This window comes from Scylla paramamosain, chromosome 5, assembly GCF_035594125.1.
Source record: "Scylla paramamosain isolate STU-SP2022 chromosome 5, ASM3559412v1, whole genome shotgun sequence".
NCBI classification, from domain to species: domain Eukaryota; kingdom Metazoa; phylum Arthropoda; class Malacostraca; order Decapoda; family Portunidae; genus Scylla; species Scylla paramamosain.
In genome coordinates this window covers 7,741,692-7,749,191 of record NC_087155.1, presented here as the reverse complement: position 1 = coordinate 7,749,191, position 7,500 = coordinate 7,741,692, and the positions used below count along the sequence as shown (strand labels likewise).

The following is a 7,500-nucleotide window of genomic DNA, read 5'->3' as shown; positions in this document are numbered from 1 at the left end:
GTTTTAGGAACATTTCGCATGTTTAAGATCGTCTCGCAATACCAAATAGTGGTGGTAGTAAATTATATTTGATTGTTGTGTGTGGGTAGCCAAGTTTTGTGTGGTGTTTGACTATTCCGCACCCGCCGTCGCATTCGCAATACTTACACGCCCACTATCGCTTCCTCTGAATACATACGTACCTGTTTCTATCGTCGCAATTTCATGAAAGCAAATGTATTATTATGATTTTTCTACTTTTTTTTTTTTTTTTTTTTTCAGCCAACACCTGTAAGTAGGATAGGGCCGGGAATCGGTCTCCCACTGACATAACTTCAACTTTCAAATATCCCACAGGTCAGAGGAGGCATCCAACAGTGGTCAGTTTTTCAATGTCAGGTTTCAAGGAGAAAGTACTTTGAGGACGTGCATTTGCATTCATCCCAGCTTTACTTACTCTTATATGTGACCGCGAAATCCACGCAGTCATGAATAGCTGTGCGCGCTGCACACTTTCAGAAGCAGGCAACAGTTCCTTATTTTCTTCATAGTTCTATACATTCAAAATACATTAACCGTCACTTCGTGCATAACAGCATATCATGAAAGTATGCACAGTCATTCATCTAAGTTGTTGCCACGGTTATGTTATAAAACCGTCGACTTTAGATCAGGCATTATTACTTTGTTTTCTGGAAAATAATATAAATTGGTGCATGTTAGGAGAATATAACTCGCAGAAGCCATAAATACAAATTGGCAATAGAGGCCACCGCTTTGGATGAGGAAAGGTAAAGATTTTGTGCTAATAGTGATACTGTACGTAAAGCGTGCGTACCTCATGTCATTATTCCTCGGTAATCATAAGTTCAATAGTTTTCTACTTGCATGAAGACACATATAATATGTGTAAGTATCGGTACTTAATGCTATATGAAGCACCAAAGCTGATGCTCACTTGTTAGTAGAGTGTGGTTAGCCTACGGGTCGGGTCGCGCTCAAAGACGGGCAGGAAGGTGACCGAGGTAAATATTTCAATTTTGTAGTAAAAACTGATTGTCATAGTGCAAGTTGATTGCATGTATTGTTAATGAATACTGTAATATGTTGAAAATGTTTGATATCAGCGTATAATGTTATTTTATAAGAAAATGAGACCGAGACCTTGTTTGCAGTTCTTACGGTCATTCTTACCTCATCAATAAATGTCAGAGAGAGAGAGAACTGCCTTTCCTCGACCCTACGATGATGGGTGTGATCAGTAAAACATCACCTGAGAGCTAATGAAGACCTGCCGGTGCGGCTACAAATAGAAAATTAACTGTTGCATGCATGGTAAGCCGTAAGCTTTCTTATCAATGATAGAACTTGTATTTTGTTGTTGTGTTTTGTCTGTTGCAAATATTAAGACTAGATTATACTCGGTATAACAAACTTAATGCTTAATGCTTAATGCTGTTGCTTAATCTGTTGCAAATATTAAGACTAGATTATACTCGGTATAACAAACTTAATGCTTAATGCTTAATGCTCCGTGCGTGAACAACGGGCATTAAACGAGTGCCCGTTGAACAAGGCTCGCTTGCGTGGACGCGGCCAAAGGTGGGAAGGTGGGGCACGGTCCCCGGGATGACAATCTTGGGGCTAAATGTAAAATTTCTCTTCACAGCATTTAAAAGTTTTTCTGTATCTACTTACGAAAGTAGGCCGAAAGTAGATGGGAGTGTAGGATGTAAAAACGCCAGCTGCAGTAGGACGGGAGTGCCAGCAGATAGGATACCAAGTTTTTAAGCGAAACTTGAAATTGTGTCTTGGTCTTATTCTTTTTAAGTATTATTAATTTGCTTTTTGTCTTTTTGCACTTCTGTATTGCATCCATAATTAACCAGTCCTTTGTTGTTGTCCTCTGCTGTTGTCTTGTTTTCTTTTTTTCTGGTTGGAGGATGCAAGTCTTGTAGGGGATCCAAGACCCTTATCAAGGTAAAAATCAAGGTAAAGACCTAATGAACCCCCTTACCGGAACGTAAAACTGCCTGATGTTAGTTAGTACTCGTTATAAGAACAACGATTATGCCGCAGATTTTTCATCCTTGCATATCTTCATTGCTGGGAATTTATTTATTTTTCTTAATCTTATGAATAAACTGGATTTGAAGAAAAAATATATAACTATTTTTGTGAGGAAGCTAGTTTCTATAAGATCCGTGATTGATTGGTGTAATGTGCGTCGTTTCCATAGAGTTTTCATGTCAATCGGGAAGTGGAGCAGGACCACGTTTTGCCACGCACCTCAGCCCCTACACGTCTTACCTTGGCGCATTTTGCTGACACGAGGGAAGTGAGTTGCAGCCATGTCCATCCATGGAACATTATCTCATTTTGTGAAGTTCATATTGCCCACTGAATTTAAAGTAACAAACAACAATTGGGAGGTTTAAAGTCATTACTCTGGCTTTGGATAATCCTTTTGGCTCTGTTTTTGGGGGACTGGATCAATGAGTCTTTCCTTGCCCTTCTGTAGCCTTTGGCAAGATCCTCTCTTACATAAAGAAAAAGTTGTCAATGACAATGGTAGCATAATAGCAAAGGTAAAACATGGTGGGAAGGAGCCACCATGAGCAATGTCTAATGATATAATTATGGACTCTCTCTCTCTCTCTCTCTCTCTCTCTCTCTCTCTCTCTCTCTCTCTCTCTCTCTCTCTCTCTCTCTCTCTCTCTCTCTCTCTCTCCTGTTACTCTCGTATAAAAGCTCAGTAGATTTGTGAAATAGAATCTCCCTTTCCTGAATCCAAATTGCTTTTCTGTAATTATCTTTTAATCTTCTAAATATTACATCCATCTATTTTTAATTACTATTTTACAAAGCATGTTTACAATACTTGTTAGTGATACTAGTCTGTAATTTAATGGTTACATTTAATTTCCCCCTTTGTATATTGGGACTATGTTAGCTTTCCCATTCCCTTGGTACTTTTCCTTTTTTTTCAATGAGCTGTTGATTACCATATTTGATGGCTCATAAGACTCACCTTTTCTCAAAAAAAAAAAAAAAATAAATAAATAAAATAAAATAAATAAAAATAAATAAATAAATATAAATAAATAAATAATAAAAATAATTATAATAATTTTCAGGAAGTGAGCCAACGTCCTATGAGGTCAAGGTTCAGCACTAAGGCAGTGATTGGTGGTAAGTCTATGGCAACTGAGGCTTTGAAATCAAACCCCTGACATCTTCGCACATGTAAACAAACTGATGATTGGTACTGCACCACAAAACAACTCTTTCTTTCAAGGTAACAATATATAATAGATCATTCTTATCGGTAATTCACATAGAATCACACCAGTCAGGAAGAATGTGCCTAAGTGACCATGCACCACGCATTGCATGTACCAAAACAAACGCAGTCGATTACGCGCCTAACCCGGTTACATAGGCAAGCTTCACTGCGTTCTTTACAGTGTGATGCCGTTACTCCTTCAGGTAAGACACACTTTTATACAATTAAAATTGCACCTTTTAACATTCTTATGCACAAACTTTATCACCCCAGTAGTCTCATAGTCACTGCTGACGCCATATGCCAGGTACATGTTTACATCTCACAACTTGATTGGTATGTAGGCTACTATAGCAAATATTAAAGTTTTAGTTTTAAATGCAAAATATTGGGATCTAATAATGATCTAGATGCATATGAGAATCTTCAATTGTTGGGTGAAATTCTTCACTCTATATTCAGAGCTTAAATCCGCTCATTTATTCTGTGTTTTTTTTTATTTACTTATTTATTTATTTTTTTTTTTCCCCGAATGTTTGCCATAGCTGGGTGTGTCCATCAAATACGGTATAACCCATATGGGTTCCTCCATTTGTTCTCTGCATTCTTCTACATTTGTTCTCTGCATTCTTTTAAATTAAAAGAATGCAGAGAACAAATGGAGGAACCCATATGGGATATACCGTATTTGATGGACTTTAATATCCATCAATTTACTTGATCTGGTCTCATAGCTTTTCTAACATCCATCTCTTCCAGAAGTTTCTTGATTTCTTTCTTGTCTCTACTTGTATCTCCTGTATTCCCTCATTCTGTGACACCACTTTTGGTGCCACCGAGTGTTTCCTTTGTAAACACAGATTGAAAATTCTCATTCATTAGTTCACTCATCTCAGTAGTTTCATAAGTTTTCCTTTTCTTCTTTACTTGTGTTTCATTTTTCCACATACATATCTGTAGAAGAGTTTGGGCTCTTCATTGCATTTTCTTATTATGTCACTCAAAATTTCTTTCTTCTTATCTTCTTATTCCATATTCATTCCTTCCCCTTCTGTATTCTTCCCAAGTATTTCTGTTCATTTTTTCTCATAAATTTCCTTCATGCCCTGTCCTTTTTCTTTTTTGGGTTCTACAAACTTGGCATTATACCATTCATACTTCCCAGATTTCACTTTGTAACTTGGTACAAAGTGAAGCACCCACTCTCTATACTTGCTCATAAATATTTCATATTTTTCTACTACTTTACCTTCAAATATCTCTTTCCAGTTCATTTCTTCATTAAGTTTATTAAGCTCTGCAAAGTTTGCCTTACCATAGTTCTGTCTCTCACTTCTAAATTGTTAATTCCTGTGCAACACTGTTTCCTCCTGTAATTCCATTTCTATTGTCACATGATCACCTCTTCCCGTTGGACTCAGACAATATCTACTTGGTCTACTTTCTAGGATTTTTGTAAACACTAAGTCCAGCTGTGATGGTTCTTCTTCTTTGCATCTTGTAGGCTTGTTCACCCATTGTCACTGTATTCACCATCATGGTATGCATAAGTTCTGTCCTCCATGACCCAACATTTTCTTTCACTTCCATCCCCTCCCAGTTAATTCTTTTTCTGTTGAAGTTGCCTACTAAGAGCACTTTGTTACTTTTCCTTATCATTTCCTTTATGCTGTTTCTAGTTTTTAGTTACATAGTTTTATATATATTGGTCTCCCATGCATTAGTTTTTGGTGGTATATATGTCACAGTAACTTTCCTATTTTCACTTCCTTTAATCTTAATCATAACACTCAAAGTTTCTGCCACTCAAGTTCTAATAGGCTCAACACCAAACCATCTATATTTGTATACATCATTTTTAAGCTTCCATCTTCCATGGTATCTTTGTGCCACCATTTCCTCACTTTCATGTCCACAACTTTCCAAATCTTCTTGCTTGTTCCTGTGTTCTCCTTTTTTTTATTGGACCTGGTGCATTTACCTAGTTATGTTGTACAGGAAAAGAGCTATGCTCATGCTGTCCTGTCTCCATATCTGTAAGCATACAGTTTAACTTTAAATTCATGAATATTTGTTGCTTGTACCACTGTTTCATCTAAGTTGTTCCATATTTCTATGCTTCTGTTTGGGAAACCATATTTCTTGATATCTCTTCTACTTGCTGTTTTCCTCAATTTCACTCCATGTCCTCTTGTATCCCTAGTCCCACACAAATAAGTCTTCTTTGTGAACTTGATCCTTACCGTTTAAAGCTTTGTATATAGCGATCAGGTCCCCTCTTTCTCGTCTCTCTTGTAATGATGGAAACCTCTCAAATCATTCACTAATTAAAGTGCAATATTATGGAGTGCCTTCGTGCAGTCGTTTCAGGCCCATACTTATAGACTATACTATATTACATTATAGCATTCTGCAAGCGCTGCCACAGCTCCACATTACATGAGAATCCATTGAATAGTTCAAGGAGGTTCGAATTACATATATATATATATATATATATATATATATATATATATATATATATATATATATATATATATATATATATATATATATATAATATTCATTATACCTTCATGGAATAGCTGCATTTTTCTTCTTAAGTGAGTGCACGACGATCAAGCTTTTCATGAAGAATTTAACAATCTATTCTAGAAAAAAAAAAAAAATAGCATGAGTCCTGCATTCAGTGAAGCACAAATTATGAGTATGTGGTTTATAGCTTAATTGCATTTGCTAGATTAACAGTGATCATTCAGAGAGGACAGGAAGAAGACCAAATGAATTGAGAGAGAGAGAGAGAGGTATTGTTGCATACATAGAAAATTACAACAAAGGAGGAGGGCGAAACATCCCAGCTCTCTCCCCTTTGGACATAGAACATAATTAAATATTTACAGGAATTAAATTGTAAATATAAGAAAAATATAAGATTTGTGGTCTTGTGGCTAGATACCAAATGACACTGAGGTATCGTTCCAATTTTAGTATTATGTACCGCCGAAGCAAGTACGTCACTAAGGTGGAATGGAGCATCTCTCTAAGGGGCTAAGGAAGAACAGTACAGTTTATACAACATATGCAGATTATGGGGAAGAGCGCCTTTAAACAATTGCTTTTCGGCCAGGAACAATAAGCTTCAAAATATCGAGCATTGATGTTATAATGGTGGAAAAGATTAATAAAAAGGATGAAGTGATATATGATCCTAGTGAAGTAGGAACTGAGGAGAATGTGGAACATATCTTGCAGGAATGTAGATACATAAATAATTACAAGTGGGAGAAAATTTTGACAGTGAAAGATTATCTGTATGTCAGTACGAGTATATGTCTGTATGTATGAACATGTGTAAAGTAATGAGCTGGCATGTCACACGTAGGTTTATTTCTATGTATGTTTTGCTACCTCAGTCTGTTCTGTGCATGGGGCCCCTAGTCTTTGGCTCATGTCCCCCAGCCAGGGGGAGCAACCTATAAGAAGAAGGGAAGGATTCTATTTAGACAGAGCCTAAGTCAACCCGAACAAAGTTGTTGTTACCGCTAGCAGGCAGTGAAGGTTGACTCAGACAGACTTTTCCTTTACCTCCACTGGCTTGCCTGTAGTGTAAGCAAGCCAAGATCTCTCTGAGTGGGAGTCAGACTGGCGTCTCCCCATGCCACGAAAGTCCCCCTCTGTAGTTTTCAGATTCTTCCTCAAGGTAATTCGCAAATGATTGGTTTCAACCATATAAAAAACGTTTACATTACTTTACTCATATCATGACCTGGTGTATTTGTTCCTCTGAGTAGCAAAAGTGAAAAATTCTAGCCACAAGCTAATACCTTGTATGAAAATAATGCCTTTATTCATAAAGAAAATCGATCACCCATTTCCCACAGGCGCCAACATGTTGTCTGTCTGTCTGTATGTCTTGGGGATGTGTGCATGATGTAATACCATCACACCCATGAGTGCTGTAGCTAGTAGTTCAGACTACACATAATGGCAGATGATTGTGGTGCTCCATCGCCATTTTTAAAGGCATGGTGTCAAGAGGCATAGGGTTTGGTAGGCAGTCTTGGAAAAAAAAAAAATAGCCATTCCCAAAGCCCTTTGGTAAATAGACTTTTGCCTCTTGGCCTGTTTACTATTACATACCACTACAAAACATGTGCTGGTTTTAAGATTTCAATGTACAGGAAGCATGAAAATTTAGATTGACACACTGTAGTAAGCTACAATGGTAGACTGTT

General features: G+C 37.1%; 1 long non-coding RNA gene across 8 annotated transcripts in view; it reads left to right on the top strand.

The window, feature by feature from the left end:
• The window catches only part of LOC135100480 (uncharacterized), a 61,562-nt gene that overhangs the window by 27,790 nt on the left and 26,272 nt on the right, over positions 1-7,500 (top strand). For 5 of the 8 annotated variants that reach the window (XR_010268730.1, XR_010268726.1, XR_010268725.1 and 2 more), the window contains one exon: positions 3,117-3,468. This is a non-coding gene — a long non-coding RNA (uncharacterized LOC135100480). The remainder of the gene's footprint in view (positions 1-3,116; positions 3,469-7,500) is intronic. The other 3 variants (XR_010268724.1, XR_010268727.1, XR_010268728.1) reach the window with 3 other exon arrangements.